Source organism: Oryx dammah, unplaced genomic scaffold (assembly GCF_014754425.2).
Source record: "Oryx dammah isolate SB20612 unplaced genomic scaffold, SCBI_Odam_1.1 HiC_scaffold_18, whole genome shotgun sequence".
NCBI classification, from domain to species: domain Eukaryota; kingdom Metazoa; phylum Chordata; class Mammalia; order Artiodactyla; family Bovidae; genus Oryx; species Oryx dammah.
Genome location: NW_024070202.1, coordinates 108551393 through 108565295, shown reverse-complemented (window position 1 = coordinate 108565295; position 13903 = coordinate 108551393).

Below are 13903 nucleotides of genomic sequence, written 5' to 3'. Positions count from 1 at the left end.
AAAAAAAATAGTCTGCCACTGTTTCCACTGCTTCTCCATCTATTTGCCATAAAGTGATGGGACCGGATGCCATGATCTTCGTTTTCTGAATGTTGAGCTTTAAGTCAATTTTTTCACTCTTTCACTTTCATCAAGAGGCTCTTTAGTTCTTCTTCACTTTCTGCCATAAGGGTGGTGTCATCTGCGTATCTGAGGTTATTGATATGTCTCGTAGCAATCTTGATTCCAGCTTGTGCTTCATCCAGCCCAGTGTTTCTCATGATGTACTCTGCATATAAGTTAAATAAGCAGGGTGACAATATACAGCCTTGACATAATCATTTCCTGATTTGGAACCAATCTGTTATTCCAGGTCCAGTTCTAACTGTTGCTTCCTAACCTGCATACAGATTTCTCAAGAAGCAGGTCAAGTGGTCTGGTATTCCATCTCTTTCAGAATTTTCCATAGTTTATTGTGATTCACAGTTAAAGACTTGGGCATAATCAATAAAGCAGAAATAGATGTTTTTCTGGAACTCTCTTGCTTTTTCAGCAATACAGTGGCTGTTGGCAATTTTGATCTCTGGTTTTGATCTGGAAGTTCTCAATTCATGTATTGCTGAAGCCTGGCTTGGAGAATTTTGAGCATTACTTTACTAGTGTGTGTGATGAGTACAATTCTGCAGTAGTCTGAGCATTCTTTCATTGATTTTCTTGGGGAAGTTACTCACTTATATAGCTCAATCAGAGGTTATCATTATATTCCACATAAACTTAACTGAACTTGGATTAAATGTCTAAAGAAAAAGTAGAAATGAGCTAAGGAATACAACTTAGATCTGAACAGATTTATTTTTCATTCATGTAAAAGAGCAATAAGGTTAACACAAGTGGGTGGGATATTTTTGCAGTTGGATGGCATTTTTTGCCCCAAATATTAACCCATTTTGTCTCCTAGAATTTAATACATGGTATATAATTTCTGATTTGAGTCACTCATTTATATAGTTCAAATCAGAGGCTGTGGATAACATGCTGTTCTTTTCTTATGTGACCAGGGAGAACTAGCAAACCATCACCAAATAGGAAACTCTAAGTCGAATGTGGTTTAGAAGAAGGAATGTAAGTATAAAGTATATTAATTTAGAGACATGTAATATTCCAATCAGGGAAAAAGTTTAAAATACATTCTTTTAAGACCAATACAGAATTGTAAAGTAAAATAAAAAATAAATAAATAAATAAATTTAATTAAAAAAATAAAATAAAATACAGTGAAGTGGGAAAAAAAAAAGACAATGGTAGGTGTTTTAACCTATATGGTCACACAATCTAAATTGAATATCAGACAAATTTAAGGAAACTATATGGCTTTGATTTATATACTAAAACACACTTTCTGTGGTATGTATTTTTGCAAAAATGATTACTAATGAACTAAACAACTAAGGAAAAGAGAAGATTAAAATAGGAAGCCCCTACATGATCCTTCTTTACTCACCCAACTCCAGTCACTTGTATATATCATGCTTGCTCTTACCACAGGGCCTTTGTACTGTCTTTTCCCTGTATATTGTCCTGCTACTGCTGCTGCTGCGTCACTTCAGTCATGTCTGACTCTGTGCGACCCCATAGACAGCAGCCCACCAGGCTCTCCCATCCCTGGGGTTCTCCAGGCAAGAACACTGGAGTGGGTTGCCATTTCCTTCTCCAATGCATGAAAGTGAAAAGTGAAAGTGAAGTCACTCAATCATGTCTGACCCTCAGTGACTCCATGGACTGCAGCCTTCCAGGCTCCTCCATCCATGGGATTTTCCAGGCAAGAGTACTGGAGTGGGGTGTATTGTTCTAGATCTCCACAATCCTTCCCACCTGGAAGTCTTTGCTCCAATGAACTCTGGAGATGTCTATATTGGATATCTTTCCTATAATTGCAGTCTACCCTCTGTCCCAGTACTGAGCCCTCATACACTACTCTACCATGACTTCTTTTTTTTTGCATAAAACTGGAGAAGGCAATGGCACCCCACTCCAGTACTCTTGCCTGAAAAATCCCATGGATGGAGGAGGCTGGTGGGCTGTAGTCCATGGGGTCGCTAAGAGTCAGACACGACTGAGCGACGACTTCTCTTTCACTTTTCACTTTCATGCATTGGAGAAGGAAATGGCAACCCACTCCAGTGTTCTTGCCTGGAGAATCCCAGGGACGGGGGAGCCTGGTGGGCTTCTGTCGATGGGGTCGCACAGAGTTGGACACGACTGAAGTGACTTAGCAGCAGTAGCAGGACACCTTTTAACTTTTAACATATAGCCTATCCTATTAATTATGTTCACTAATCACGGTCTGCTTCATCTGAATTCAAATTTTATTTTGTGATGATCTTTGAGTTTTGGTCACTGACTATTAAGCTGCTTTAAGCACATGGTAGACATAGTTTGTATATGTATTTAATAGTGATTGAAGAAATTATTCAGCTTGTAACTAACTTGACAGCTGTCCTTTCTTAGTTAAACAAGAAACTCTGTTTGTGTCCATCAGTTCAGTTCAGTTCAGTCGCTCAGTTGTGTCCAACTCTTTGGGATCCCATGAATCACAGCACACCAGGCCTCCCTGTCCATCACCAACTCCTGGAGTTCACTCAGACTCATGTCCATCAAGTCAGTGATGCCATCCAACCATCTCATCCTCTGTCGTCCCCTTCTCCTCCAGCCCCTAATCCCTCCCAGCATCAAACTCTTTTCCAATGAGTCAACTCTTCGCATGAGGCGGCCAAAGTACTGGAGTTTCAGCTTAAGCATCATTCCTTCCAAAGAAATCCCAGGGTTGATCTCCTTCTGAATGGACTGGTTGGATCTCCCCACAGTCCAAGAGACTCTCAAGAGTCCTCTCCAACACCACAGTTCGAAAGCATCAATTCTTCAGTGCTCAGCCTTCTTCACAGTCCAACTCTCACATCCATACATGACCACAGGAAAAACAATAGCCTTGACTAGATGGACCTTAGTCGGCAAAGTAACATCTCTGCTTTTGAATGTGCTATCTAGTTTGGTCATAACTTTTGTTCCAAGGAGTAAGCATCTTTTAATTTCATGGCTGCAGTCACCATCTGCAGTGATTTTGTCTGTAGTACAAGCCAACCCTGGATTGTAATTAAAATTGTAAAAGCTAACATATATTGAATACTTTGAGCCATGACTTCCCTGGTGGCTCAGTTGGTAAAGAATCTGCCTCCAGTGCAGGAGACCTGAGTTCAATCCCTGGATTGGGGAGATCCCCTGGAAAAGGGAATGGTTATCCACTCCAGTTTTCTTGCCTGGGAATTCCCAGGGGTAGGGGAGTCTGGTGTGCTGCAGTCTAAGTGGTCGCAAAGAGTTGGACAAAACTGATTGAGCAACAAGACTGAATACTTTGATACATGCCAGGTATTCATTTAAGCAATTAACAAGTAATGCTTGTTCTTCAAAACAAATATATGGTCGGTGTAAAACATAACTTATTTTGCAACTAACTGAAGGGAGGGTTTCAACAACTTCTCTGGGGACATTTGGCAGGACAAGATTTTGAACCCTGCTTATAAATTCCTTTGCAATATTGGAAGTGTCTAGAGCATCAGTGATAAGTGTACTGAGTTCTTTGAAGAGAAATGGTGCTCAATACTTAAAATACTCGTGGTTTTTGATAGCGATATTTAGTTTTACACTAGATAGTTAGAAATATAATTTTTCATTTTTCTTAAGTCATAAATATAATCCACAGGCTTTATTTGCTTTTGGGGTTTGAGTTATGAAATATTCCAATACAAACAGCTATTGAACATCTGGAATTTTAACCCAAATCTCAGTACTGATCTCACACTAAGTAAAATTACTTATATTTCTATTGCTTTGTGGAAAACTGTGACATATTCAAGAATAACATCCTTTCTTTCTTTAAACATTCACATTTATTCAGGAGACAATTATTATGTCTGTCATCTTGGCACTGGGCCACACACTGAGCTTATCATGATCAATGAATATGATCTATATCATCAACAATTTTATGGATAAAAGGATATTAGGCAAGTAGTCATAAAAAACTAATTAAAAATTACAGATCTGAAAAGTACTAGGGAGGGGCATATGTTATGATGAGAAAAATGTGAATATAGCTTTATTTTGACCCATAACTTAAAAAATACATGTTTTAGGTATTTGTGTTAAGATGATCTTAACAACACAATTAGCAGATTAATTTAATATGTAAATCCCAAGATAATATATTGTGTGTGGGTATCTATGTGTCTCAGCAGCTACTTATGCCCGTAAAATCTTTCAGTGGGCTAGGAAAGTTTTCTCTTTTTTGTTAAACCACTCCCTTGCTGTGAAACATACAGATAGTACAAAAACACCTCTTACTTATTTGTAACAGAGTAACAAAACTGGATATATCATTGGGATTTATTTTATTTAGTTCTATATCAAATGTTTTTATGTAATTACCAAGATTGTTTTCTCATATAAATTGTCTTACTTCATAAATAGCTTATAGAAGCATGAACTCAATTGTAGAAAAGTATTTTCAGAATGTAGCATAGAGAGCTTTTCTAAGGTTAAAGCAAATTCTGTTTGGCTTATTCATTTTTTTGGGGGGGAGTGCATTTTGGTAACCAACACAAGTCTCAAGTAACCATTTAAATGTGTTTCTGTATACGATTTCCTCTATTTCTTTATGTAACATCACCATTATTAGTTAAGGTTATTTTTTTCATTTGCTATGCAAAACATACTATTAAAGTAGCTAAAATTAGAATAATTTTGCATGGATAATGAATGCAAAATTAAATTTCCACCATTATTTTAATATTAGAAATTTATATTCATAATATTAAATGAGCTTATTTTCCATTTTTATGAGATAATAAATCACATTTTAAAATCTGTTTTCAGATGAAGAATAACTTTATATACAGGATGATAAACATCCAAAATTATTCTTCCATTTATTTTTGTCCTTCTGTTGTGATATTAACTTTCTTTTATTAATAGCAGAATGCTCAGTGCCAATTTAGATTTCATCATTAGCTTCAAGGAAAAGATTCTCATATACTTGGATCATACATTTAAGTGATCTCAAATATTAATAATAAAAAACTAGGAGGAAAAATAATAACAAAGCCATTTTTCAAAAATATAAAATATATTCATTAATTATTTTGAGTTTCTTGAAAAAGATTTAAGATTTTCTAGCTTTTTAAAAGCCTCCATTTTGTGACTTTTTAAAAAAGCTCTAACATATACAGCTTATTCACATTACAGAGAAACAATTTATATTCTAAAAAGTTAATGAAAATATTGAGTGTTTGTGCTACCAAAAACATTTTTGAATGTCAATACATTTAAATTTAACTGTTTTAAATCACAAGGAGTTGAATAATGAACTGAGACCCCCTTCTCCAACCCAAAAGGATTACTAACTGCCAGTTCTCTGTATGACTTTAAATATATTTGGTTATATCATGGAAATAATTGGTTATCTAGTATTTTTTTGCTGAAAAGCTGCTTGATTTACTCTAAACCAAGCCAAATTAAAAAAAATCAAATACTGCTCTTAATCCTCTTATAAGTAAGTATATTAAAATATCATAATTTTAGGCAGAATCCAAGTGAAATGTGCAGCCATAATTTGGTCAGCTTTTCTATTGAATTTTTAAATTAAAAAATCAGTGGGATATTTTCTGAATCCCAAAGCATTTATTCTACATGACTCTTAGATGGAACTAAAAGTGGTAAATTAGAGGAGATGATTTACCCATATATATTTTTGAAGCTTGAAAAGTTCATTTTGTTTGTTTTCCAGTCTTTATTTTTTATCCAACTTTAAGAGTAGAATACTAAAGCTCAAACAGAATCTATCCTAGGACTTTTCTGATCTAACTCAAGCCAAAATGCATTTATAACATCCAGAGAAGTTGTTTCCTCACAAAATGTTAGTATATTTTCATGATAAGGGAATTTCAGATATAATGTTAAGGTCTGAGCTCCTTGTCTAAAGATATAATGCCAAAACTCAGTTGTCGTTACTTGCTCCCCAAATGCAAAGAATTTTTAGAAAGCATGCTATATATTATTTTCCCAGTACATAGCCTTTTGCTGATCTAGCTAATTATATGTGAACTTGGCAGAATGTGATATTTTTAATGTATGTGTATTATAGTATATTACCCCCTCCCCTCAAAAACATATCTGTTGTACAAGGTCTTTATATATATGTGATTTTAAACAAAGGAAAATATAATTGATGGCATAATTTATAAGAAATATACCAGTTCAGGAATATAGAGGGCAAGGCAATGTGTACATCAAATGATTTTAGACCAGTGTAAGAAAGACATGCTAAAGCTGAAACTCCAGTACTTTGGCCACCTCATGAGAAGAGTTGACTCACTGGAAAATACTCTGATGCTGGGAGGGATTGGGGGCAGGAGGAGAAGGGGAGACAGAGGATGAAATGGCTGGATGGCATCACAGACTCGATGGACGTGAGTTTGAGTGAACTCTGGGAGTTGGTGATGGACAGGGAGGCCTGGTGTGCTGCGATACATGGGGTTGCAAAGAGTTGGACATGACTGAGCGACTGAACTGAATTGAACTGAAGAAAGATAGCAAGGGGCTTCCTGATAGCTTAGTAGGTAAAGATTCTGCCTGAAATGCAGGAGGCCCAGTAGACATGGGTTCAATTATTGGGTTGGGAAGATCCCCTGGAGAAGGAAATGGCAACCCACTCCAGTATTCTTGCCTGAAAAATCCCATGGACAGAGTATCCTGGCGAGTTACAATCCAAAAGGTCACGAAGAGTCAGACACAACTGAGTGGCTAAACATGCAAGCAAAATGCAGAAATATAGCATACTGATTTATTGCTGGTATAAAGCCAAGTCCTTTTCATTGCTCTTGTTTAAGAAAATGTATTGTATTATTAAGAGTATTTAGAGATTTTACAGGGAAGAAAGGATAGCGTTTTTGAATAGTAAGAATATACCTAGAGATTATGCCTCATAAAAATGTCTTTTATTCCTATTTTTCTCTATGTTTCAAAAGAGTGGAGAAGAGAGAAAATTAAATGCAACAGAAATATTACATTTTTTAATGAGTACATTTGTTTTCCAGGGCTGTAAATGAAAGCAACTATGTGAAGACAACTACTTTTTCAAAAAGTAATGAAATAGATATGTCTTATCTCGAGTTCTCTTTGATTCAAGTATTTTTCAAGAAGACTTCATTGATGGTAGTATTATTTAGGAGAGGATCACAGAAAGATATGAGGTGTAGAGAAAATAAAATGGGATAGAGAGAAGCCAATAAAAGGGTCCACTGTTGTTGTTGTTGTTTGTTGTTGTTGTTGTTCAGTCACTTAATCATTTCTGACTCTTTGTGACCCCATGGACTGCAGAATGCCAGACTTCCCTATCCTTAACTCTCTCCCAGAGTTTGCTCAAACTCAGACTTCCCTGGTGGCTCAGACAGTAAAGCATCTGTCTACAATGCGGGAGACCCAGGTTTGAGCCCCCGGTCGGGAAGATCCCCTGGAGAAGGGAATGGCAATCCATTCCAGTACTATTGCCTGGAGAATCCCATGGACAGAGGATCCTGGTAGGCTACAGTTCATGGGGTCGCAAAGAGTCAGACACGACTGAGCGACTTCACTTTCACTTTTCATGTCCATTGAGTTGATGATCCTATCCAACTATCAAATCCTCTGTCATCCCCTTCTCCTCCTGTCCTCTATTTTTCCCAGCATCAGGGTCTTTTCTAATGAGTCGTCTCTTTGCATTAGGTGGCCAAAGGTTTGGAGCTTCAGCATCAGTCTTCCCAATGAATATTCAGGATTGATTTCCTGTAGGATTGACTCATTTGATCTCCTTGCAGTCCAAGGGACTCTCAAGAGTCTTCTCCAGCACCACAGTTCAAAAATATCAATTCTTTGGCACTCAGCCTTCTGGATGGTCCAAGTCTCACATCCGTACATGACTACTGGAAAAACCATGGCTTTGACTAGACAGACTTTGTCAGGAAAGTAATGTCTCTGCTTTCTAACATGCTGTCTAGGTTTGTCATAGTTTTCTTTCAAGGAGCAGCATCTTTTAATTTCATGGCTGTAGTCACCATCTGCAGTGGATTTGGGAGCCCAAGAAATAGTCTTCACTGTTTCCATTGTTTCCCCATTTTTTTGCCTCTAAGTGATGAGACTGGATGCCACAATCTTAGTATTTTGTATGTTAAGTTTCAAGTCAACTTTTTCACTCTCCTCTTTCATCTCCATCAGGAGGCTCTTTAGTTCCTCTTTGCTTTCTGCCATTAAGGTGGTGTCATCTGCATATCTGAGGTTATTGATATTTCTCCCGGCAATCTTGATTCCAGCTTGTTCATCCAGCCCACCATTTCACATGATGTACTCTGCATGTAATTTAAATAACCAGGGTGACAATATACAGGCTTGACATACTATTTTCCAAATTTTGAACCAGTCTGTTGTTCCATGTCTGCTTATAACTGTTTCTTCTTGACCTGCATACAGATTTCTCAAGAGGCAGTTAAGGTAGTTTGGTATTTTCATCTCTTTATGAATTTTCCATAGTTTGTTGTGCTCTACACAGCCTAAGGCTTTAGCGATTCAATAGAAGTAGGAATAAAGCTGTAGGCAGCAGGGCATAGGTCTACTGAAGTCCTCAAGAACTATGTGCAATTAGTCTCAACATTGTTTTTCTGGTTTCTATTGGGTTGGCCAAGAAGTTTGCATGGGGGGAAAAAACCCTGAGCAAAAATTTTGACCACTCAGTACTTTCACTAAGGTTGTGAAAGTTGGTGAGACCACTATCTGCCATCCTCATAACAAGAAAGAGTTGGATAAACTACAAAATCATTTGTCTTCTTCAAATTATCATAGAACTGAGGTTGCAGGGCAAGGAAATAACCTGCAATCTTCAGAAAGATTAGCTCCTCCAAAGAGAAATGGAATACAAATGCTGGATCACCTGGGAAGAACATGAACTAAAGGACACCAAGTATTACATGCATGGATGAAAGTAATTTAGCTGTGATATTAAAAAATGTGCTATAAATTTATTGTGAGCTAGAGGAGAGTCTAAAACTCCTGTAAACCTCACATATGAAGAGAACCAGGACTTATTTGCATGCTTTTCTCTGAACACCTCTACTGGGTACTTAGGAGAATGGTTAAAACAAAGGCAGGGACTGTAGAAAGGCCCCCTCACTGGGACAGATCTGGACAGTTGCTGCCACTGAAGGAAAATGCAATATGGCCCAGGAAGACAAGTATTCTCTATGTAACAAAAACCTGAAGTCACTGGAGAAGGGCAGGGATGCCTGTGAACACATGTAAGGATCTTGAGTGGATAGAGGGTGTGAACGGAAGACAAGTACCAAAGCATCTTGGCCACAGGCTGAGGTTCAGGAAATGATGCTGAGACAAGGACCATATACAACTAAATCTAGTGATCCCCTACTCTGAAGGAAAGACAAGAAACCTCTCCCACACAACAGAATTGTCTAAAAGGCAGAGTCTGGCTGCCACGAAGGAAAAATAGTGTCACAGTTACTGACCAGGCTTCTTGGCCTCCTCCACCAATAGAAATTGATCAGAGGCCAGATAAGAAATTTGGGCAAAGCTTTACTGGGGGTCCTGCTGCAGCAGTGGTGAGCAAGAACAGGTAATAAGTTCCTTTGCCCACTCCCTGAGAGGGGCTAGCTGATTCCTTATGTGGAGTGAGGATAGGGGTGTATTCAGAGACTAGGCTAGAAGGGTGGCTTAGGTGGGTTTGTCCTCCCCTTTGGTGGCTTTGTGTGCTGAGGGCATGCCTAGTGCCCTGCTTTTGTTCCAACCCCCTGCCTTTGCTCCCAGCCCTTCAGAAGTAGCTGTTGGGCTCTTTGGTCTTTTGGTATCTTATTGTCCAGAATTTTCCCCAACTGTATTTGCATGTAGTTATTTTTAGTCCCTTATCGTTTCTTTATATTTAGTTGCTGTAGAGACATTTGTCCAGGTGCAAGTATTGCAGCAAATGGTCCCAGGTCCCAGCATGTCTAATCACTTAGCCATATCCCTGAGACCAAGGCAGGCAGGACATGCCAAAGACCCAGACTAGACTGGAACAACAGAAAGCCCACCTGACTCCACCGGCACAGTGACAGATACTGGGTTATAAGCAGCGGCAATGTGCCATTGGGGAATGGGTATGTACATGAAGGTAACCATCCCTACATGCTAACCACAGTTAATGCTGCAAAAATTTGAAGTAAATGCATAGGAATTAAGCATGCAGCAGACATCCAAACTAGTACATATCTGGAAGAGATTGACTCAAAAACACACACTAAAAATCTAGTGCAGGCAAAGGTATTTACAGGTTTATCCATTTTCAAGTACAATGCTATTTACAATCCAGTCTCTACGATTTTTCACATAATGGCCAGAATTTAATAAAAAATAATGAGGCAAACACAAAAAGCAAGAGAATAAACAGCACACTGTTTACTGTCTGCAAGAGGCAGACAGTAAACACATACCCAAAGAAAGAATCAGATGTTGAATCTATCAGATAAGGATGTTAAAATAACAATGTAATCTGTAAAGAAGTCTAGTATAAAAGATGGACTGATCGCCTCTATAAATTTCAGGAATAAGATGGAAAGTATAAGAAAGAGTTGATGGAAATGTGTAACAGCCACAACTTGAAGCCACATAGCGAATAGCCTTGATGGGTTCACGAGTAGTCTTGAAAAGTCCCAGAAAGAATCACTCTACTAGGATATGGGTTAATAAAAATTATTAAAATTGAAACACAAGATGAAAAAAATCACAGCAACAACAAAACTCCTAAGCCATCCAAAAGCTGTTGAACAGTATCAAACTGGGCAACTCTTTTGAAAGGAAATTTGGCAATATCTAACAAAACTACATATGCATTTATCTTTTGATAGTATAGGACTGAAGAAATAAATTATATTTTAAAAGCTGAGAACCTCTGTAAGAGAAGGTATAAATACAAAAGAAGGGAAATGAAAATGAAGCTTGTAGTGTTGAACTGGAATTGCCGTTGTCTCTATGAACACATGGTGCATGTTTGTGAGTGTGTATGTGTGCATGTGTAGATAAAACACATCTAGTTCCCAAATATTTGTTTTTAAGTACTGTTTCTTGATAAAATTATCCAGGGCTCTTTAGCAAAATAACTTTCATTAGAAATTCCATTAGTTATAAAAAGTGTAGTTTGGTTTATTTTGTCTACAGTTGCTTGAAAGATATTTGTTTTGCTGTGTAATTCAATTTTTTTAATAGATGGACATAGGAAGCATTCACAAGGAAGAAAGAAATATTAAGTAACAGCCTATCTATTTATTTTTAAAATTATGCTCCAGTTAGATGTAGCATTTTACAGTGCATAATCCTGGAGGAGGGCATGGCAACCCACTCCAGTATTCTTGCTTAGACAATCCCACAGACAGAGGAACCTGGTGGGCTATAGTCCAAGGAGCTGCACGGTAACACATGATTGAAATGACGCACGCACACACACACACACACACACACACACACACACAGTACATATACTGTATTGAATTATTCTCACAAACCTCAGCATATATTCTTCAAACAATATGAAATTATAGATTGTAGAATTCATCTTAAAAAAAATAGGGGCGTTAGATGAAACTGACCACTAGAAAATAGTATAAAGTAATCCTCCAGAGTACAAATACTTATATATGTTTGGTCATATTATTTTCTAGACCCAGTAATCAATCCGCTCCATAATAAAATCCAAAACACACAAAATACCTCTTTTCATCATCACCAAATCTAATAAAGCCCTACTTTTTGACAATTGATCCCCATCCTCCATTTGCACAAAATTATATTGGCATCAGCAACTACCACCCATTATCATTGGTATAGTCACCAAAGTGCTCACCTTTATTCAGTTCATTTCAAAAACATTAGATTCAAAATTCGGATTTTTTCATGTGAGCTTATACATAAATTTAACTATAATACTTTAAAGACATTCTTTCAATGCTAAAATTCATGAATGATACTGAGTGGAAATTAAAAATAATGTTCCTAATTTCTGCTTGGTTTTGCATAGCAAATGGTTTTTAAAATATTTTAATATACTTTTTTGTCATGTCTCTGCAAGCTAGATCACTCACTCATTTCAAAAAAAAAAAAATACTGTCAGAGACCCAGGTGTTAGACTTAGAACAAATGTCTTTATTTTCTTCTGGATTTACATCAATTTTATAAACATATACTTGATAAAAATTAGTCATATGGTGATTGAGCCAGGGCATAATTTGACATGACATTCCAAGCATGATCATACTCATTTAGTCTGGATATCTTGTATATAGTAGGTAATTCTATTACCTTGATTCCTAGGGATTCTTGACTCTTCAATGGTAAAGAGAGATCCTTTTACTTTCTAGATATTGCTACTATGGAAAAATACCATATGTGGTACCAAAATTACTATTCTAAATGTCACTGGGAATTGTAAGACTTCAAGTACTGAATTAGATGAAAGGGGAAATTTCATATACAGAAGAGTTCACATCAGAGGAAAGTGTATCAGAATATATCATGAATTGCAGAGGAGGTCCACATAGTAGGAAGGGTGGCTTCTTACGGATAATGTACTGTGACTGAAACCACAGGTCCTCTCAACTTAAACAATATTTGACTACTCATAGTTGTGATAATGGCCATCCTTCCTAACCCCTGTTTTCCAACAATTGTCTCTCATCAGTTTTCCCAAAGAGCAATCCTTTTATGTTCAGAGCGAATGTAGCCTTAGTTGACTATCATGCTGATTGTTGTTGTTCAATAACTCAGTTGTGCCTGACTCTTTGCAACACAACTGCACCGACCCCAGGATGGCAGCACACCAGACTTCCCTGTCCTTCATCAAACTCATGTCCATTCAGTCAATGATGCCGTCCAACCGTCTATTTCTCTCTCACTCCTTTCTCTTCCTACCCTCAAAATTTTCCAACATCAGGATCTTTTCCGATGAGTTGGCTCCTCACATCAGATGGCCAAAGTATTGGAGCTTCATCATCAGTCCTTCAAATGAATATTCAGCGTTTTTCATGGTCTAACTCTCACATCCATAAATGACTACTGGAAAAACCACAATTTTGAATAGAAGGACCTTTGCAGCAAATATATGTCTCTGCTTTTTAATACGCTGTCAAGGATTGTCATAGTTTTACTTTCAAGGAGCAAGTGTCTTTTAGCTTCATACCTGGAGTCACTGTCTAAAGTAATTTTGGAGCCCAAGAAAATAAAGTCTCTCACCATTTCTATTGTTTCCCCATTTAGTTTCTATGAACTGATGAAACCAGATGCTATGAACTTTGTTCCTTGAATGTTGAGTTTTAAGCCAACTTTTTCACTCTCCCCTTTCACCTTCATCAAGACTTTAGTCTTTGCTTTTTGTCTTAAGGGTGCTGTCATCTGCATATCTGAGGTTATTAATATTTCTCCTGGCAATCTTGATTCCAGCTTGTGATTTATCCAGCCCAGCATTTCACATGATACACTCTGCATGTAAGTTAAATTAGCAGGGTGACAATATACAGCCTTGATGTACTCCTTTCCCAATTTGGAACCAGTTCATTGTTCCATGTCCAGTTCTAACTGTTGCTTTTTGACCTGCATACAGATTTCTCAGGAGGTAAGTCAGGTGGTCTGATACCCCTATCTTTTGAAGAATTTTCCACAGTTTGTTGTGATCCACACAGTCAAATATTTTAGCATAGTCAATGAAGCAGAAGTCTATGTTTTTCTGGAATTTCCTTGATTTCCCTATGATCCAGCAGATGTAGGCAATTTGATTTTTGGTTTCTTTGCTTTTCTAGATTCAGCT